Genomic DNA, 21166 nt, shown 5'->3' with positions numbered 1-21166 from the left:
TGCATTTGGAGCCAAGAATAAAATTGATGGGTCTTTTATATACTTCCAGCAGCTTTGGTATTATCTCAGGTGCATTTAACAGTACAGCTGTAATTTACAGTGAGAAGAAAATTCAGCCAAACAACCTGTTTTGTGGTTAATCTATTCAGGCTTTATTCCTCCAGGAAGTTATCCAATGTTACTTTATGTACTTGCTGCCTGTGGGAGATGGCACCTCTGGGAATGTATTTCTGGGTCACTGGATATTGCAAGGATACACAAGATTACAGAGAGAACCAGCTACGTGTCTACAGTATCACTTGTTCCCAGTCTCAGCAGGTGATAAATAGTGTCACAAAGCACAGCAATAGTCGATATACCTACTAAACCATCTGTTCAGAACTGCTCAAATGGACTTGGTTAAGCAATTATCCCCCAGGGCCTGTTTATATGTTAGAGTATCTGCATATCCTTTAGATCCTTAACCTTTAGACAGGTCCACATAGCGATGCATTGATTTATTTTCTTTGTGTGGTCTTGACCTTCTCCTGGCAGATTTAACATTACCCCTCTCAAGAATGTAGATCATGCTAGAAATGAATTTCTGTACTTCCCAACTGCTGGTTTTATGTGTGGGAGCTTTTGTAATCTCTCCTGTTAAGATATCAAACTCAGGCCTAATAATCCACTGAGAGTGGACAGGATTCATGCAATATAAGAACTGCACTTTGGGATAATACTATTCCAAATATGCTAGCTTTCCTACCTTTCCATTTTCTATGCTCTTGCCTTTTTTCTTTCTAGTTCTGAAAAGCTGTAGAAATCATGCTCTTAGCAAATAAATTTTCTCCTTAGGAGCCTTCACACCCTCTATTTGAAAGTGAGGGAAGAAATCTTATAGACTGGAACAAGAGACAACAAAAATAAGTGGATTTTTTTTTATTGTTTCCTATTAAAAAAATACTGCAACTTTCAGTGGGTAAATTTAGCTGGGCTGGCAGTACCCAAATGCCTTCATCTGTAATGGAAATGCATCACACACTGCAGCTGCATTAGGTGGGCATAATGAAAAGTGGTGAGTGCTCCTGGCAGCCTCACAAAGAGGATGCTGTGCCTTGGAGAGGCATGGAGGATGGTTTCATTTCCCTGCTTTAGGAGTGCTGATCCCTACAGCTCCAGCTGAAGCCAATGCCCGTGTGGGAGCTGTGCCCCACTGCTGGCAGTGCTGTTTCTGTTCTTGGGGTAAAAGAACAGTGTTTTAGTCCCTCCACTGGGTGCTTCAACTTTTCACCCAAGCAGTGAGGCAAAGGAAGATCGTGCTCTCAGTAATTTGACCTGATATATCTCTGTGTGTTTGCAAATAAGTTAAAACTCTTTTGTGTATATTTTAAATGAGACCTGTGATTTATTTCTTAGGTCTGAACTTGTTTTGTAGCTTCAACTTTTGAATCACAGTAAAGGTTTGATAGTCTTTAAAAACATATCTGTGGGCTGCTTAGAAAAACTGAATCTGTCATGACATCTGTAAAGCAGTCAGGACTTTATTGGGCAATCCCTGATGCAAAACACTTTGTGCCTTTCAGCAAAGAGCTAAATATATTTTAAAAGGTATATAAAAAGAGAGGTTACAAAGGCCTGACAGTCTGTCCTTCTGTGTACATGAGGAAATTTCTAGCTCTGGGCCCGTGCTGCTGAAGGCCCTGGCCTGCAGTGAATATGTCCCAGGTCTGCATGCTCTGCTCTGGGGAGATGTTTCTAATAATATTTGCCCTAATTTTTGACTACGAAATGAAGGCTAATGATATTCTGGTCTCTACTCTTTTATCTGTACAATAAAAGGCACAAATCTTGTGTTACCTGCTGAGGTTTGTCATGGTTGCAGAAGACGACAGCCAGCTTCTGGAATTTTTAAAATTTAATGTTTGAAATCATGAGCTGCTGTTCACTTCAGGCTTGCTCATGGAAAAGGAGGTGGCTTAGTGCTGGCAGTGGTGGCAGCTACCCTCATGGCTTGGTTCCTAGTTGTTTGTTGTGGTTTAACAAAGAATATCTCTATTCCTAGCAGGATGTTGTCTTCTCTGTTTTTCGTGCCTTTTTCTCAAGAGCAAGTCTGTATACTGGGGCAGAAAAAGACAGTATAACTCTTGCTTTGTTGCACAGAAACTTCACAGGATTACATGGGGAAAGTGTATTTATTATGGCATCTTTTTCATCAGTGGATGTCAGAGGAATGCACAAAGAAGGTCAACACCATTATCTCTTTTGCAGATGGAGAAACTGTCTCTGTAGCTACTGCAAACAGGGAAGCTGTCTCGCCATGCAGACGTTGCCTGGAACCTGCTCTGTAGCCCATAACTGAATTTGAACTTGCATGAGAATTTATTCTTCTCAATTGCACCTTTGGAGCCCATTTGACCTTTTTAAAGGATTATTTCTCCAACAGTAAATATGAAATATTATTGCAGAGATTTCTGCATCACTTTTATTAATTATTTTTGGTCTGTATTATTTGAAATGAAGGTCATTTAATTAAGCTGCTCACATTTTTAAAATTGGCAGTATTTTCCTACCTGTGTCAGAGTAGCCAATGATCAGAAATAACACTGCAGTGAGGGTTATGCATGTCCACTCTTTATGAACAATTTTCCTCCCTGAACACAGAAATTTGCTTTGAAGAAAGGTAAGGATTAATTTTTCAGATTTATTTGAGCTCTAAATATCCAGCAGCCTCAGTGAAGAAACTTTGTGGGGCAGACAAATGATGGGAAATTGCACACCAGGCTACTCCCTGCCCATGAAGTCATGCTGAAACTTGAGGCTGATATGCTGCAAGCAGCTGGAGTGTTTTGGCTTTCAACCGGTGATTTTTACACATGACTTACTTAAATACTGATGGCTTGTTTAGGGTTGGCTTAAGACAAAGCAGCTTAAATAAAGAGCTGGAGATGAGTAAGATTTAAAGTGTAATTTGATATAGATATGAGTGTCAGGGTCAACAGTATTTAGCATTTAAAAGATGAGTTTTGGAAGGAAAATTAACTTCCTTGCTTCAGGATCCAGCTTATTCTTTGTTCCAAAGGTGAGACTCTCCTCAGTAGCTGCATGACCTTATTTTTGCCTGGCTTGAACCTTCTCTTCTTGAAAATCTGCTTTTAACTTTGAGAGAAAAAGTAGAAAACTGGAGAGACTCCTGCATGTCTGGTTTTCTGTGCTCGCTCAGGTGTGTGTGGAGGGAAGGGAAAGAAAAATGCATGTAAAATACACACAGTGAGTGGCTCTGGTCTTGGTCTTTGTAGCTTCATCACCATCTGAAAAGAAGATCTTTATATTTTTTCCAGCTACAGTGAACATACCAGTATGATCATCAGTTAATACATGTCTTTCTGTACATAGCTGGGGAAGACACGTGTCCCCTCTCTGGACCAGTAGCCAGAGTAAGGGAATCTCAAGGACAAAATCCTCTCTCCCTGTGAGGAGGAAGCAGGAGCAGGGAATAAATCCAGCAACTGACTCAGGGTTTCTCTGTTCTAGTAGGGGATTCAAACCATGAATGATTTACACTCATTAAGTTTGAACTTCAGTCCAAATCTCAGCAAATTTTATGCTGCATTTCTGGCTTGCACATTTAATATGTACTGTTAGTGTGCAACAGCAAGATCTCTTCTGTCTGCTCCAAGCTTCTGAAGGAGTCACAGAGCTCATCCTTAGCAAAACATCTCTGTTACAAGCAGTGCTGTTTGTACCTGCTGCCTGCCTGTCTGCTGTCCCCTCACCCCAGGGAATGACCTGAGAGCAACTTTGATTTGAAGAGTGAGGAAGCCTTAGGAGGGCTGGGTACCTTGGTGAGGAAAGTGCTGTGCTGTGTAGGAGACTGTTGCATCTTCAGGCTAGCAGCCTGTTCCAAAGGTTAGCAAGCATCTCCCACTGTGCTCCCAGGAGTCTGCCACATTAGATATTTCTGTCCTGGCACGTCTCTAAAATCATAATGACTTTTATTTAGAGTTAATGTGGATGCCTTGAACATTTCTATGGGACTTCCACTGTCAAGTCAGCATTAAAGTGCCATTAAAGCAAAGTGTTACTGTAAGAAGCAGAACCTGCCAAACATTTCTCAGAAGAGCACAGTGCTTTACAAGACAAGTAAGCGCTCACTCCTCTCCATTTTCATGTGAAAGACTTTTTATTGATTGGACAAAACAATAGAGAAGGGACATGTGAGAACTGTTGGCAAGACTTTTTATGACAAGTGGCAGATCAGTGGATATTAATTTGCTCTTCATTGCACTGCAGTGTCCAAGATGTATCTTCATTGGTATTCAGCAGAACATGATGTGATACTGCACAGGAGTACAGGGCACATTCAATACAAAATTGCCAAATAGTTCAGACTGAAATGGTGACTCCTGGCTATTAAACCACATCGCAAAACTCTTCTAACAATGTTTAAGGGAACTGTATTTGATATTTCCGTGTAACATTGACTATATTCTAAATTCCCTTTGAAAAGCAACATTAACAGTGAGGCACAAGTTGCACTGAAAGCTCAGGGGTTAGGCTCCTATGTCACTTATGTGACTTCAGAAAGCTTTAGATGAAAAGATCAAAATGACCAAAGAGTGCTCAGGTTTCCATAGGAATCTTCTGCATTCTACATCACAGAACCTTATCCTGCAAATGTAGTGTAATAAATCCAAAGATCACTTTACAACCCTCCTCCACTCTGTGTAGACGATTTACAGCAGAAGTGGCCAAGTGATGAAGACAGGAAAAAGTAAGGAATAACATCAGTGAGATCGTGAAATTGACTGAATAAATAAATCCTGCTCTCTTTGTTTGCAATCCTCATTTTGCAAGCTTTGAGGTTTAGTGAGGCAACACTTTCCAGCCTTCCTCTGCATCGTTTTTAAAATAGAATATCTTACCCCTTAGCAATTGTACGAAATATGTGACAAAAGCATGGCCTGACAGCGAACAAGATGTGGAATTTTATTAAGAAGTGTTCAGGTGCAAAAAATTAGGATTTGTTAGAATTATTAACTCTCAGTAAGAGACAGGAAACAATAAGATTTCTTAATTTGAAACTGGAAATTTGAGAGGGGTTAGCTGCACAGAGACCTCTGAATGACCCAAGTGAGATGCTCTTGTAGAAGCTGAGGCTGCTCTGCCCAGTTCAGAATGGGAGTCTGAGCTCTGGATTTCCCTCATTCTAGCTTTTGGTGAATTTGGTTAACCAGTCTTTCTCTTTCCTGTTGGGGAAAAGGATTGAAAGCTCTCTGCTATATCTGGTTGTGAGAAGGGAGTGTTTTGAAATCTTAGTTTTGCCAGATAGGAAATCCCTTTCTTCCTTACCTGGAGGTGCCTGATGTGCTTGCTCTCTGCTGAACAGGAACTTTGCAAGTGTTGGAAAGGGAATGGCAGACAAAAGAGCCTCTCATGTTTTTGATAGCCCTGGAAACTTCATGTTTCCTATTCTAGGAAGAGTACTAAATGGAGTTCTTTTTTCATGCCACTACAGCATTCCCAAAGAAGATTCATGATTGGATTATGTTCTTAGGCACTATAAATCAGAGCTAATGGCAGAGATAGGTTGATGGCTTGAAAGAAGTGGAAAAATAAATTGGTCAATGCAAAGGCCTAGGGCTGAGAAGACATAAATATAAAATTTACACCCCCCTGACCCTACCCCCAAAGAAGGCGTCAGACCTCCTATTCTTAAAGCATCACTTAAACAAACAGGAAAAATGTCAGTTATACATGATCTCTGCTCCACTGACAGGAAAGTTGAAATCTGGGACAATACAAAGCCTGTGTGAAGCTTTTGAAAAAGTATAATTTCTGTGTTTCCTGAAAAATAGAGAATATGTAACCTGAAACATTAATTTTGAAACAGCATTAGGCTTTTTTCAGAAGACATAATCTGATGTCTGACATAATCATAATCTTTGTCAATATCAGATTAGGATGAAACATTAAAAGAAAGAAAAGCTTATATTCAGTTTCATGGGGTTGGGCTGTGAGAGTTGAATGCCTCTATTTGGCCTTGACAATTTTTTCCTTTATCCTTTGTGCAGTGTTGGTATGTTTTCACCCCCAGCCTGCTGCCTGTGTCCTTGTCTTCTCAACTGCCAGCTACCCTGGCTCAGTTCTCAGCTTTGTTCTCCTTTATGACTCAATCACAGACTCTAAAATCTCTGCTGAGGCCATGATTCATCACCTGAATGCACTCTCTTTAAAATAAAGTATCTTTTTGTGATAGAAAAAAGATAAAAAAATGACTTTTCAAAGTAACTCCAGAGGCATTTTCAGTCTAGATATCTTTCCTTTTCATATGTTTTTTATTTCATTTAAAGCTATATAAGAGTGTTTAAAAATATGGAGAATATGTAAACCTCTAATGATTATATAAGATGCAAAATAATACTCCCAAAAATAAATTTAAAAAAAAAATAAATTCTGAGCGGTTGTTGGCACCAGTCTGTTTTGCTGTTCAATGTCACACTGTTTCTGATCCCATTTATACTGACAGCTGTTACAGCAGCATCTCTGAAGGGGATTGAGCTATTCTGAGGTGCAATTGCCACAGCTGAGATGAGAGTTAGGATGTTGGTACAGACAGGAATGTGTTTTATTTGCCTCATCTGTAATGGAAGGTGGGCTTGCCCAGCTCCTCTGCTCTTTTGGATGCCTTTGGAAGAATCTGCTCTTTTGCTTGAGCCTGTGAATGAGAGTCTTGATTTTATTGGGAGAAACGTGATCTCCCTGCTAATAAATACAGATGGCAGAGGACAGATCCTTTGCTCCAGAGCAGTTTCCTTTTGGAGAATGCTGATCTCTATGAATTACTATCTGAACATGAATGTAAAAAAATTGGTGATAGCCCTTCATTTGATGAACCCTATTGTTTCTTTCCTGGTGGCACTCTGGGATGGTTTCCTTCTAGCCAACTGACAGAAGCCATGGCGATAACAAGATTTTTAACATGTTTACTCACATGAGTAAACCCACATTCTGTGTGTTTTGTACAGTCTTGCTTTTGACCATTGAGAAGGTCAGTCAGTATTGACCCCATGAGCATCATGAATCATGAGACACTTTGAGAATGAACCTCCTGGAAGTTGGAAGAGAGAAGCTGGGTTTTCCAGCTGAGACAGCTCTAACCCATTCAGCGTGGACCAAAGTTGGGAGCCAGCCACCTGTAACCTTTGCTGTGGCAAAGTGCAATGCAGGGCTGTTAGGCACAGGGATGCAGAGCAAGCCTGCTTTACTCCTGCCTCTTTGGACAGTCATTTTCCCCACTTCCACTGTCTGAATGTATTGCATGGCTCAGCTCAAGAGCAATTCCTAAAATAATGCTTGTGGTAGTAATGCTGGATTGAAAAGATCTGTGTGTGTGGGAGGGGGTAGTGGTACAAAAAGGAGCAGGGAGTACAGACACAAGTTTTTCTAATGCACAAGTTGCTTTTCTGACTATCCCAGTAGTGCTTACCCATGGGGGTGCTGTTCTTTGATTTCTTCAGCTGAGGAAGCTGCTCGTGAGTTGAATAAGAAAGGTGAGCTCAGTGTAGGAAGGAGGGAGGGGGAGAGAGAGAGAGAGAGGGGAAATTCTGTTTGTGGAGCTTGAAGCAGTGCATGCCTTCTCTTGCTCCAATATATTGCATATCTTCAGTAACTGAGGTCTTTATCGCCTGAATAATGCTTAGAGCTGCTGGTGCATCCCAGAGCTGCATTGAGTCCAGTGATCTGTGCACCCCTTTGGAAATCTTGCAACATTTTCACAATGACCCCTTTGCCTTTAATGGGACTTTTAATCAAATAAACTTACATAAATAGCCTAGCATTTTTGTGGGCTTTCTGTTGATTTTTTTTCTTTTTTATTTTTTTTCCCTTTCTTCTTTTTGGGAAAGCAATATAAGGACAGTGACCTAAAGAAGTTGGAGTTTCTCCTGAAGCACTGAGTCTGTAGCACTACTGTGGTAAATAATTCATGTAACATGAGGAGAATCCCTAGTTCTTTTAAACTGGTCACACCCTGAGAAATCAGAATGCAGTTACTAAAGCTGTCAGAAATTACTAGGTTCAGTACATGTGTCTCACCTGCTGAGGTTGGCCCTTAAATGTTATCACTTATGAATAGGCTCTAGAAGAGAAGGCGTGGAATTATGATAGTCTTAAAGTATTCTCTCTCAGTATATATATATTTTTGTATACAGGTATATCCACTCTAATTCTGAGAGTTCTATGGTTTGGAAAACCTTTTTGCCACATTTGGGAAATGAGTTCTAATTCTGGCTCTTCTACATTTCTCTGTTGACCCTTGATAAGTCTGTTATACCTCTTGACTTGCCTGTAAAAGAAGGAATGGTGGTTTTGCTTTTTATCGGGTATTTTGAGATTTAGGATTGAAAAGCCTTTGAGGAGTTTTTCTCCTAGGATTTTAAAATACACTTTTTCTTCAAAAAAAAACCCCTTTTGAACTCACTGCCTTCATGAAGTACAAATGTTTCTTGTTTTCACTGTTCTCTGCTCTGACACCCCAGAATAGTATCACAAATATTTTTGTTCTCGAGTGATTCTGTTTGTGAGTTCTGTGTATACATTTGTGTTCACAAAACCATTGCTGGCAGGAGCAGGCTGTCCTGTCTTTGCAGGGATAGCGTGACAGCAAATTGTGCTCCCTCCTGCACACCCTGACCCTGGCAGGCAGCCTGACATTTCGGAGAGGCATGTCCTGACACAGCCCTGCTGAAGTCAAGTGGAGCTGGGACCATGAACTGACCGAGAAACTGCCTGAAAATCAAGGGGAGCTGACACTTCTGCAAGATTTTCATCTGGTGTGGAGCACCTGGAATCAATCTATCTTCCTTCCTCTCCTTCCTCTTCCTCCTGCACAGCCATCATCCTCACGGGGGATCAGGGCTGCAGCAGCAGCAAGGGTGATGGGAGTCACATGGCTTGGGACAGGGGAATGTTTTCCTGTTTCCCCACTATTATTAATACTATCACTGTTGAAATTCTATTCTGATCAGCCCTAGGATTTATGTGGAATAAAACTAACTGTAAGCACCTGGCAGCTGTAATGGAGCCACTAACCAGCCATCATCACTGTGGCACGAGCAGCCTGTTGTGATTGAGAGCATTTTCCTCATGGCCCTAAAAAGTACTGAGCTGTTGTTATCATCTTGTACTCTTTCCAGGTGCAGTCCTTTAAGAATTAATCTGCCAGGAATTACAGTAGCATTAGAGGGTGGGAATTAAATTACAATATTGATTATGCATATGTATTTATACGCTGCACAAATCGAAAAGCAGCTGCAAGGCGACCTGGAGGGAAGAGTTTGGCTGCCTGTTTACAAGACTGCTGGGTGGTTGGAATGATTGATTGCCTGGCAGTAACCTTTCTGTGTTCCAGAGAGCATACACTGTGTACAGAGAAATCACTGCTCCCTTAGGGAGGACAGAGTTTGTGATGCAAATGTCAAATAATTTTTATATTGAAAACTAAATAAAAGGCCACAGCGATTTTTATTAGTAACTTCTTTAATGAATTCACTGTCCTTTGAACCAAAACAATTCAAGTTTTAAGCACAATCCCCCAAACTGGTATTTTATAATCTCTGTCAACCTTCTGTTCTAGATTTGATAGTCTTAAAACTGTCAATTTTGATACATATTTGATCTCTATCAGACTAAAAAGTTTCCTGTCTAAGAAAAACAATCAAAAGAGGAGAATTAGATCTCTAAAAATAAATTTATTTTGTTTTTGAGCTATTTACTGACTTAACATACAATGGGTTTACCCTTTTACTGCTGGAAAATTGCCATGGAGACAATGAGCTACAAATTATATAGATTATATATCCCACTGTATAATTAGGACAGCAAACAGTCTACTGGAAAATATTTTACAGACTACTTTATATAATGGAAAGTTCACAGCAGTCTAACAGATACCAGATAATATGTCTCTTAATATGAATTCTACCAGAGATTTAAATTAAGGTTTGAACACTGGTGCTTTATCAGTCTTTGTAATGATTACACCTGCCTGCACAGCCTAATTTTGAAACTCTATTGTTGTTCAGAATTAACCTACTAGAAAAACTCAGTGGAGATTTGATGTGGTTTTCTCTGTTTCCTTTGCTATGTGAGCAGATTTTCTGGAAACTGCCTTGGAACATTTCCTCGTTTGTTTTTTTTTTCTGTGACTTGTGATGACCAGTTTGTCATGTATTTTGATACTTATTTTTCTGTTCTGTGATGAGGGAGCTGCCACAAGCTTTTGATTAATTGAGATATTATTGAATGATGTCAGACAAAAATAGACTCTTTAGATTTCCATGTATATTCCTTTGCAGCACGTGCGACACAGAATTTTTGTGGATACATATCCCCAGTGAAATAATGAGGAATGTTAATTCAGGCCAGGCTGGATGGAGCTCTGAGCAACCTGGTCTAGTGAAAGGTGTCTCTGCCTGTGCCAAGGGGCTTGGAACTGAGTGGTCATTAAGGACCTTCCAACCAAACCGTTCTGTGATTCTGCTGGTTTGGCTGAGATAAGGGTCATTATCTTTGTGTGATTTATTTCACTGTCCCCATACCGTGCACCAGTTTTCACTTAAATGTGTGTTCCATTACTTACTCTGGAGTTTCTGATTTTTGGTACCCTCAACTGTTTTTTTGTCTCAGGCCTTTCCCAAGAAATGTTCTTGTTGCAAGTTTCTACTCCCTGTTGTTGTGGGTCAAGTTTCTCAGCATTTCGTGAGTACTATTGATGGAATGAATTCTCTTTCTCCTGTCTCTGTGTGAGCTGGTGGTACTGCAAATCCTTTTCAGTGTTAATGAGAACTTTGTGCAAAACCATAGCCCAGAATGGGAACACATGAGAGATGTCATTTGTTTTCACTACTTTCTGTTTTATGGCCACATTTTGTGGCAGTATTCTGCTTGCTTTACTGGAAAAATGCAGCATGGAAAGAATGTGGGCTTTAATAAAAAGGGTTAAAGAAACCCTCATGGCCATGTTTCCTGATTCTTGATAGTCACGAGACCTCTTTGCTTTCACTCCATGTAGACACATTAATGCATCTTGTATTTGTCATAACACTGAGATCGCTGGACTTGTTGGCTCCAAAGGTCTAATAAAAGTCTTTATATTAGCTTTAATTGTCAGGAGGGGGGAAAAAATGGCCCTAAGAGGCTGAAAAGTGGATTCTGGCTTGGTACAGCTGGCTCCAGCAAGAGGGCTCTGAATAGAGTCGGCGTTTCTCGACTGTCCTCCCAGGCTGGTGGCACCAGGCTGCTCTGGCTGGCCAGGAAGAGGAGCAGCAGCACGCTGCAGAGAGGCTGCTCCTCACCAGTGCTCTGGGGAAGCTGCCCTGGCCAGGGTCCTGTTCATAAAAGCAAGAGATGGAAGTTTCCTGAAAGGTGCCCAAGCTGGATCCGTGATCCTGAGGCACCTTTCCTTCCCACAGAGATTTCAAGAGTGTGTTAAACATACAGCTCCTTCACATACTGCCTGAATTGACCCAGATGCTGGAAAACTGCCTGCTGAAGGGTTTTGAAGCACTCTGTGACAGTCTGAGGAAAGCTGGCATCCATCCTGACCAGACAGCCAGAGGGGTGGGTGGTGGTACCGTTTCTGACAGGCTCTTTCTAGTAAATGCTCTCTGGCCAGCCTGCTGATAACATTGGAAAGCTCTGAATGTGACACATAAAGTCAGTTAAATGTAACATGTCTTTCAGAGCTACTCAGATATTAAATTATCTTAAATAATACCAGTATTTTGGTTGTGCAACTTATAAAATCTAATGAGAAGTTGAAAATACAAGGATTAAAAAGAATTATTTGTCTATTGGCAATTCCCAAGGCTAATTTTGCTTCATTAGATGGAAATGTATATACCCAGGAAAGCTTTAATACATACCTATACTGATAAAGTTATTAAAAAAATCAGACTGTTAAATCTGATGGCTGCAGTGTATTGAAGTCTTTTGGATCTCCTTTCTTTTAAACCCCACTAACAAGGCTGGTCACTGTCAGGGACCAAAAGGTAGGATGTTTCCAGGGCTTGTAGGGCTCAGCCCTGCTGTGTGCAGCATCATGTGGTTCTTCTGGAAGCTTCTTACTCTGCTTTTTTGTCAGCTCCTAGGTGGAAGCAGGCAGCATTCCTGACAGGAATGGCAGGCTCTCCTCTGGCCACTCAGCATGGGGCATGGAAGTGGGACTTGTGGTTGCTGTGGGAAGCTAAAAAAGAGGGAGTGAGGCTTAGAAGGCACAACACACGTGGTCCTCTGCTACAGGCTGGAATTTCTAGCTCCTTCCACATAATAACTGTGCAGTGGTGTGGGCTTAAACTGCACAGTGACTCTTAGGAAGGGACAGGGATCTCCTGAATTGAAATAAATGCTAGTTACTAGTTGTGTATTACCCTGGTCAACTGTAAAAAAATCCTGAGAGAAGGGGGAAAGCATATTCTAGTGCAGAGAGAGAAAGAAAAAGACAAACATGGTTCAAGAATTGAATGGAAGTGAAGGAAGATGAATTGGAGATTATAATTAGAAAGCAAAGGAGCAGGCAGGTTTTTCAGCCTCAGTGGGAAAAGATGATTGACCTGAGCAGCAGGAGAAAAGAAGAGGAAATATTGCTGACAGCTAAAATGCAGAAGCTATTACTTGAGACTGACCTCTGAAGGAGAGTGGGGGAGGAATTGAAAAAAGCCCAACATGAAGCGTGCAGTGCTCATGCAGAGTCAGGGAAGCCAGAGAAACAACACCTGAAGAGCAGAGTACCTGAAGCAAAAGTTGCTAAGGTTATTACGTACCTGCTCTTACATGTTCGGTGCCAACATATATTTGCAATGTTTGTATTTAATTTTTCACGTTTATCAGAGTTGTCAAAACACAATTTACAGTATTTGGTAAAGATGCTGAAGGTGTTATCTAGGGTCTCCTCCTCCCATGCTTGGTCCTCCCATTCTTTGCTCAGCAAATCCATGGAGGAGGATTTGTTCATGTAAACATTTATTGTGGTCACCAGTTATTTAATTCCTCCAAAATACTTTTTATAAGGTATATAAACCAAATAATCTAATGTTATGTTTTCTTGAAAATAGGAAATGGCTTCAGCCAGGGTAGATGGGAATCATGCTGTAAGATCACTATGGACAGCATATTTCTTTCCTGAAAAGATGCCTGGAGTGCCCCTGGGAATCCTCAGAGCTTTCTGTAACCTCTGGTTTAGCAGGGTGAGTTTCTGAAGAGTGAGGCTGAGTGTTTTAACCCACCCCATCACAGCCCTGTACACGAGGTCAAAGGCTGGTGCACACAGCTGCACCAGAGCTGGTTTGCCAGTCCAGGGGCCTGGGGGGACACAATTGTACCCTGATCCTGGGCTGGGTGTTTGCCATGCACACAACCCTTGCCTTTCTCTCTATGGACTGCCCTTTGTACCTAATCTTGACCATTTTTCAGCTATTTTTATTTTATTTTCCCCCTTCTGATTATGAGATTTCTTTGATAGATTTCTGTCCTTTTACAAATTCCATATCAAGAGTCTTCTGATTATCACTCATTGCTGGACTTTCTCTTGTTTCATATTGCTTTTAGTCCTATTTCTTTTTCCCTTTCCTTTCCTAATCAAGATTTGTCTTACCTGAAAATACATCTCCTATAAACAGAACTGTGCATTTAGGTGTCTAATGAGGCACTTCCCAAAAATCCTAATTGTGTGTAACAGTTTTGAGTACTGTTAATGACTGCCTTTTGCTGTGGCCTCCTGAAAGACCATGTGAATATGTGAGTGTGTAAAATAACTACTTGTTATACTGGGTTCTTTTTTTCAGATAGAAAATTAGGTTCTAGTAATTAGATCTGGATCACTGACATCTTGGCAATGGTGTCATTATCCCTACCCCTCTTTTTTTTTTTTTTCCTTTTTTTCTTTTTTTCTTTTTTTTTTAATGATGAAACCATTTGCATCCATGAAAATGTAGTGTAAATTTATCCCAAGCATGTGTTCATCTAGGTAACAGCGGAGCACATGGGCAATACAAGAGCATAATGAGCACACTCAGTTCCTCAGGCCATGGTATTTGGAGGTCTAATGATGCAAGAAATCCTACTAGCTCCTTATTAGGTACCAGTGTACCTTTAAAAATGCTATTTAGTCCTGGCTTGAGGTTGGATTTTAGCCTGTCTCTTTCCCAAGATAATGCTGCATGTTTTCAGTTGCAGTTGCTCTCTTCAAATTCTCTCTGCCACCCCTACTCTCATACTGTGCCTTATGCCCAAGTACCTTCAGCTGCAGGACAGTTTTTCCTTTTGCAGATGGATGGCCTTGACCCCCATCCAGGATTAGTTTCCATGTGGCAGATACATCATTACAGGTGAATGATATTGGCTGCATTTAATGTGAGAGGGGAAAAAGAGAGAGTTTAATAAGGAGCACGGGACCTCCAACCTCTATGCAGCCCATCCTAGAACTGCTGATCTAAAGGCTTCTGTGTGAGAATTGCACTGCTGTGATCCCAATATATGAAATTATCCTAAAAGTATGCAACAAAAATGTAACACTTGGAAATGACAATGGCTCTTTCTCCACACTGTAACAAGAGATATTTTTGGGTAGCAGGATGCAGTGCTTATAACCTCACAGCTCTCATCTGTCTGCAGAAAACATACAACACAGTCCCTGTGGCATTCCCTGTGGCTCCAGCCCAGCAGAGTAGCTCAGTGTGTCCTGAATTTGAAGTGTGGCTCCAGAAGGGCTGCTCGTATACTCAGTGTTATGTGAAGTATACGATTACCTAGTTAGGTGGAATAGAACAATGCTAATCTTGCAAGACCAGACACAAATGTATTTTCTTTGTGTGCAACCTGTGTGTAACCAGCACCAGACCAAAGCCAGTTCGAACCCCTCCCATGGAAACCTTATCTTGTGCTGATTTGTTTGTTTTGCAAAGATGCAAGATGGCCTTTTTTTCTGTTTTAAATTTTTTTCCCCTGATAAAATATTTGAGTTCTGAAGTGAAACTCCAAAGTGAGCAGCTATTATTTCTTCTTTGTCAAGGACCTGTTTTCTTCTATTTGTCATTAAGATTTGTCAGCTGGTAAATTATGCACAGTTTTCTTTTGGCTCTGCTGTTTTTTAGCCAGCCATAATTATGCTAGCTGATTCCCGTGTAGACTTGTTTTCAGCTGCATTGCTTACATGCCTTTTTAATAGACTGTAATTTTTGTTAAGTAAGTTATGTCAGATTAACTACTTCCGATAAGATGCGGTATTATACTTGGGTTTTCTTTTTCTCCCAGCTGGATGCACAGAATATGTCACTGCTGACTTGCTTTCTCCTGCCTCCCTCCAGCTAAATGGCAATATGCCACTGCAGCAAAACTTCTGTTTGAGGATTCATTGGCTTTTTTTGTTGGCTAGTAATGAGGCTTTGAGGTAGCTCGCTGCTCCTGATTAGCGACAGCACGCACAAAGAAAGGAGTAGTGCAAACCAGTCATTAACTCATAGTGAAAGCCTCAGCATTTAACTTCATAAAGATGAGGAAAGACTCTGTTAAATCCTTTCCATTCAGATTTGGCTGGTTTGGGGTTTTTTTTAGGCGCCTGCCTCGGTTTTGTGGAAATAACCAGTTGAAGTGTTGATTATGCTCCTGTTCTTGCTGAGCTTCCATGACCTCTGTGCTCGGTGGTGCTGCTCTGGATTCTTCCTGCTGGTGGTGACATTGTGAGGCCTGGGGCTGGCTGGGGCTTTGGGGATGGGCTTTGTCACTTGGCTTGTGCACCTGTGTGCCTGGAGCATCTCTGGGAGCAGAGAGGGCAGGTCCCAGGGCAGCACTGCAGCCCGAGAGCTGCCACACACAACCTCTGCCCCTTCCTCCTCCTCCTGGCTCAGGATGCTCAGGGACAGCACGCAGGACTCACATCTCCCAGGGCTTGGGCTGCATCCAGAGCTCAGTGCCTGAGCACTTGGCTGCAATTTCCCTTCCCTAGGCTGGCTGCCACTCCAGGCTGCAGCATCCTGGGGGGCTCCGAGTGCGCTCGCAGCTGTCGAAAGCGGCAGAGTGTAGATCCAGAAAAGAAATCTCCTGCTATTCCCTTCTTTTGTTTTGCTGCTTGAAGAGAAAATGAAAGGTTGTGTGAATCTTCACAGGTTGAAACAGCGAAGTTTCAGAGAGCTCTCTGCAAGAGCTTCAGCACAGTTTTTCTGCCTTGCTACAGAGTTCCTTTATCTCACAGTTTTCAGTTTCAGTCACGGTGTTAATAGCTTTACCAGGTTTGTTGTTTTAATGCAGCACAGTGAATTATATTTCTGGGGTCCCATATGAAAGACGATTAGCTGCTGGAAGCTGTTTATTTGTCTTGCAGTTTCTTTAAAGAAGTAAATAAAATGTGAAAATAATGGTATGGTGCACTGCAAATAATAGGCTGTTTTCTGCCCTGGTTTCTTGATGGAATGGATGTCATTTAATCAAGTGTGAGGATGAGAGAAGGAATATTATAGGTTCTCTTAAACATGATTTGCTACCTGCCTGATTGTTCAGAAGTGTATGCATGCTTAATTAATCTAATTAGTCAATGCATATATAAGAAGCAAATTTATAGGCTCTCTGTCATCTTAAATAAAACATTTTTGTTTTCCTAGGATAAATAATTCATTACAGAGCTGAGTGCTAGTCTGTAATCCTGGAGAACTGGCTTCTCGTATAATGAAAAAAATAGAATGAGGATGTTTCTTCCTTTTTCTCTTTGGCTTCTCTTCAGCTGGGGATTTCATGGAAGGCAAGAGCAACATCCACACTGGAGGAACATAAATTTCCTTCCAAAAGCTAAGCAGAGAGCCTACTAGCTTGTCCTCCATGAGCTTTTTTTTGTGAGAGATAGTGCCTGCTCTGGCACAGAAGCACACCGCAATGTGTGCATAATTATCCCTGAAAGTGAAACAATTAACATGCTGACAACCATGACAGAGTTCATAGAGCTTGGGTTTTCCTGCTTCAGAGGTTGGCCCACTAATTCCACAATCTGAGTGTGCTGTCAGGAGGCCAAGGGGCAGCAGCTGCATCCCTCTGGCAGGGACAGTGCTTCACACAGAGTTCAGTGCAGTGCAGTCAGGTGGGGAACATTTGGGTGCCTGGACACCCTCAGACTTACAGAGTCACATCATCAGCAGCTGTGAGAGAGAATACCCAAATCAAAGGAGGTCCTGAAGGTCAAAGGCAGCAAAATCTTGAAGATTTTGTTAATTGGTATTTCCCAGCCTATGCACTTGTCTAAGTGCCCAAAACTTGGCATGGCCAGGATGTCCATCACCATGAGTGCTGCCATCAGCAGATGTGTGGCTAATTCTGTGAACTGGAGCTGTTCTCTTGTGGTGATCTTTTTAGGGGCCTGGTATGGTACTGAAGACACTCTCTGGGGATTTTCCTGATATCTGCTGGGAGGAACGGGATAGAATTTGGTGTGAAGATTGAAAGAGAACTGACCAGCTGGTTATGTGTTTTAAATAGAGTGGAATAAATTAAGTATTTTGGCTTAAGTTTTGAATTTTTTTTGTCTTACTGGCTTTGTAAGTAAAAATATGAAATTAGTTAAATGCAGGTTCTTTAATAATAACTGATAAAGTTTGCTCTCTGAAAACACGTAATGTTATTTTATTGCCTCATTGTCAGGTGTAGTCCATCTTCCTGGCCTCCAAATCCACAGGAAAGCTTTTGAACCTGATTATCTGTTGAAATACATGTCAGGATGTTGCCAAAACGGGTGGAATTATTGGCTGTAATCACTGGCTGGAGCTGAAGGAGGCTTGAGGCTGTAATCCAGATGATTTTACACTACTGTAGTATTTACAGTCCTCTTCCCAACTCCTCAGCAGGTTTGACCACCACAGCAGAATCTGTGGTGAGAGAATATTTGAAGGCATTTATTTTTCTCTGTTTTCACACACAGATTGGTGAAGAATTCCTGCAAAGCAAATTAGTATGAAACTGCATCATTGATCCATTAACACCATGAAGATTGTTGTAACTCTAGCTAAAAGAGAAAAACAGTCTTTCTCCAGGTATCATGGCCCTGTCCTAGCAATCCTGATTCATTCTTCTAAACAAACTTTTAAAAGGGAGATGATCAGAAAGGTGATTTGTTCCAGGGACTGTGGGAAACAGTAAAGGTAAGAAGACATTCAGAAGCTGTGAAAATAGACCTCAGAAAAGAAAAAGCAGAGAACTTAGAGCTAGCTGCAGCTTCAAAGTCTGAAAGTAAAGATGATACAATAATACAATATGCAAGGACATGAAGCAATGGTTGAGTTTTTAGGCTTGGCCAAGATAGACCTTAAGGCTGCAGAAAAATATGTTTACCAAGAGAGTAAAAGGTTTTAAGCTTAATAATGGACTACTGTGTATTGTTAATAGAAAGCAAACAAGCAAGCATTGTATGAAGCAGCTGTTCGTGTGCTTTTAGTGATTGGCTAGAACAATTGTCTGTAAGATTTAGCAATATGCTATTGGATGAAAAACTTTTAAAATGTTCTGCAACAAAGAGATCTTGGGCTGCATGATGAACTTGTGCCATGTCCTGTGTCTGTAGCTGAGGCTGGTGCCCGAATGCAGCTTGTGACACATCACCTGAGAGTCCCATCGTGTCTGTGAAAAATTAACACCCACAAGGGTCTTTCCTCCTGTGCACTGGGGTCAGCCCCATGGACTCACTTGTTTGTCTCAGTGCTGGTGAAAGATGCTCCTGTGTCCTCTCTGGACAGTGTCACATCACTTGCCTGCCTGAGTTCTCTTGGGGAAACCTGCACTTCCCATAACCATTCCAGCCTGTATGAAACAGCCCATTTGCCAGGCTTCCTGCAGGCTGGGGGCAGAAACCTTTCTGTGTTTTATGAAGATGTTTTGTCAGCTCCCCTCGGTGTCTGCAGAGAGCTGTGTCTGCATGGGCAGTAGCCTTTGGTGTGTGCTGCAAAGATGCTCGGAGGTGGCAATGAGCACACTCCTATTTTCTACCTGGAAACTGAGGCAGAGGGGCTGGATTTCAGACCCATCAGTGTGGCAGTCACTGACTGGAGGCAGTCGGAGCTAGTGGTGGGCTTGACAACTGTGAGTCAGGTCCTGGGAAGCAAGGGACACAGTCTGGGTATTTCAGGAGGGATTTCAGGGGGTAGGAATGATTGCTAACCCCAAACAAATAGATGGAAGAGGACAGAGGGTGAATCGGGCTCTTGAGAGGCAGGACACACAGGTGCTTTTCTCAGTGCTGCCAGGAGGTGCCTCTCTCTACTTGGGATTTATGGCCCCTGAAGGAAATTGCCGTAGCCTTTCTCTGCAGAAACTGCTCGGGTTCACTCCTTGTTTCTCTCAAAGGCTCCTGTTGGTGCGATGGACCTTTTGCACAGCAGCCCGGTGGCTGGCATCCTAGGAGGAGAGAGATGAATGTTTCTCTCTTTTCAGTAGGGAAAGTCAGAACCTGTGTTTTGGGGGTTTGTGTGTTTTCCTGAGGCAGCCCAGGGCAGCAGGGCTGTGCTGTGGATGGCTCTGTGCTGTGCCTCACAGGCATCCTCAGTCCTGCATGGGGATGCAGCCCACCCTTCACACGCCCTGCTGTCCTCTGGAGGGAATCCGGGGTGCTGTGGATCAGGGGTGAGTGCAGTGAGGGAGCTGAAGTGCATTTCAGCAGGTCTGGTGTGGGTCACAGGAGCCCAGGAATCTCGCCTTCTGTGCAGCCTTGGCCTGAGTGCCCTCATTAAAGTGGGCAGGAGACGCTTTGTAAAGCACAGGGCTAGGCAAAGGGTGGTAATTGCTCTGCACCCTGATAATTTGGGATTTTCCTTTGGCAGGGGGCACACAGGTCCCTGCTCCATGGGCTTTCTGTGTTTTCTTTAAAACTACTTTATATAAGATACATCCAATGACTGGAACACCTCTGACACCTTCCTAGCTCTTCATTATTCCTCTACTGCTCAGCCAAGCCTTCAGGCCTAGAGAGAGGATTCCCAAGCTGCACACTTTATCGTTTTCTAACAGCTCTGATAGTTCAGAACAGCTTGAGTTTTACGGTATGGAGTTTGTAGTACTTGTTGTTGAAGTCTTACAGGACAGCTGCACAGGGACTGAAGACCAGTGTTTGTACCAGGCAGGTGTAGATGGGAACCCCTTGTTGCTGGCCAGGGTTCTAAGCTAATGCTCCATTTACTTGCTTGTTTGTTTGTTTTTTTCCCATCTGTATCTCTTGGTTCAATCCAGCATTATGATAACTGCATTGCATTGCATTCCTTGGTTTATTGCTTTGTTTTCTGGTTTTATTGTCTTTGGTGTTGTATTTTAGGTCAAATTTTGGACCTGTTCTATTTGGCAATGCCATATTCCAAAGGGGAGATTTCTCTTTTATTGTTTATGTATCCCTGGTGCTGAGTGCTTCCTGTGTGTCTGATCCCATTCATTGCATTTAACCTAACAAAAATGCAAATAATGATAATTAGATGGTGAATAACGCTATTAAAGATGCAGTTCAGTGCATATTTCACTGATTGGGCCAAATCAGGAAGCTCTGCAACGTGTGCTGCCAGCTCTGTGAGTAAAACTGCTTATTACTTATCTCAGATTGTAATGTGCTATCAATTAATTACTCACAAATCTCTGGTGTCAGTTTGTGTGGGTTGTGAGGAGCAGTAAATCATTAACTTTCCGTGGCGCAGAGTTTGAATTACAATGCCGGGCGGGCAAGGTAGGAAATTTGCAAGTTTGATCTGCTGGAAGGAATCCCTTTGTCTGCAGCATCCCACTGCTGAGGCCAGGACCAGAGCCCCGCAGCGTGGGCTCCTCAGACCCCTTCTCACACTCCTTCTCAGACCCCTTCTCACACCCCTTCTCAGACCCCATCTCACATCCCTTCTCAGACCCCTTCTCAGACCCCATCTCACATCCCTTCTCAGACCCCTTCTCAGACCCCATCTCAGACCCCATCTCAGACCCCTTCTCACACCCCTTCTCAGACCCCATCTCAGACCCCTCCTCAGACCCCTCCTCACAGCCCATCCTGCCTGTGCCCATTGGGCTGGGGACAGTGGCTGGGGACAGGGGCTGGGACAGTGCCTGGGACAGTGGCTGGGACAGAGGCTGGGACAGAGGCTGGGGACAGTGGCTGGGACAGAGGCTGGGGACAGTGGCTTGGACAGAG

This window comes from Poecile atricapillus, chromosome 8 (assembly GCF_030490865.1).
Source record: "Poecile atricapillus isolate bPoeAtr1 chromosome 8, bPoeAtr1.hap1, whole genome shotgun sequence".
NCBI classification, from domain to species: domain Eukaryota; kingdom Metazoa; phylum Chordata; class Aves; order Passeriformes; family Paridae; genus Poecile; species Poecile atricapillus.
This window is presented reverse-complemented; position numbering follows the sequence as displayed.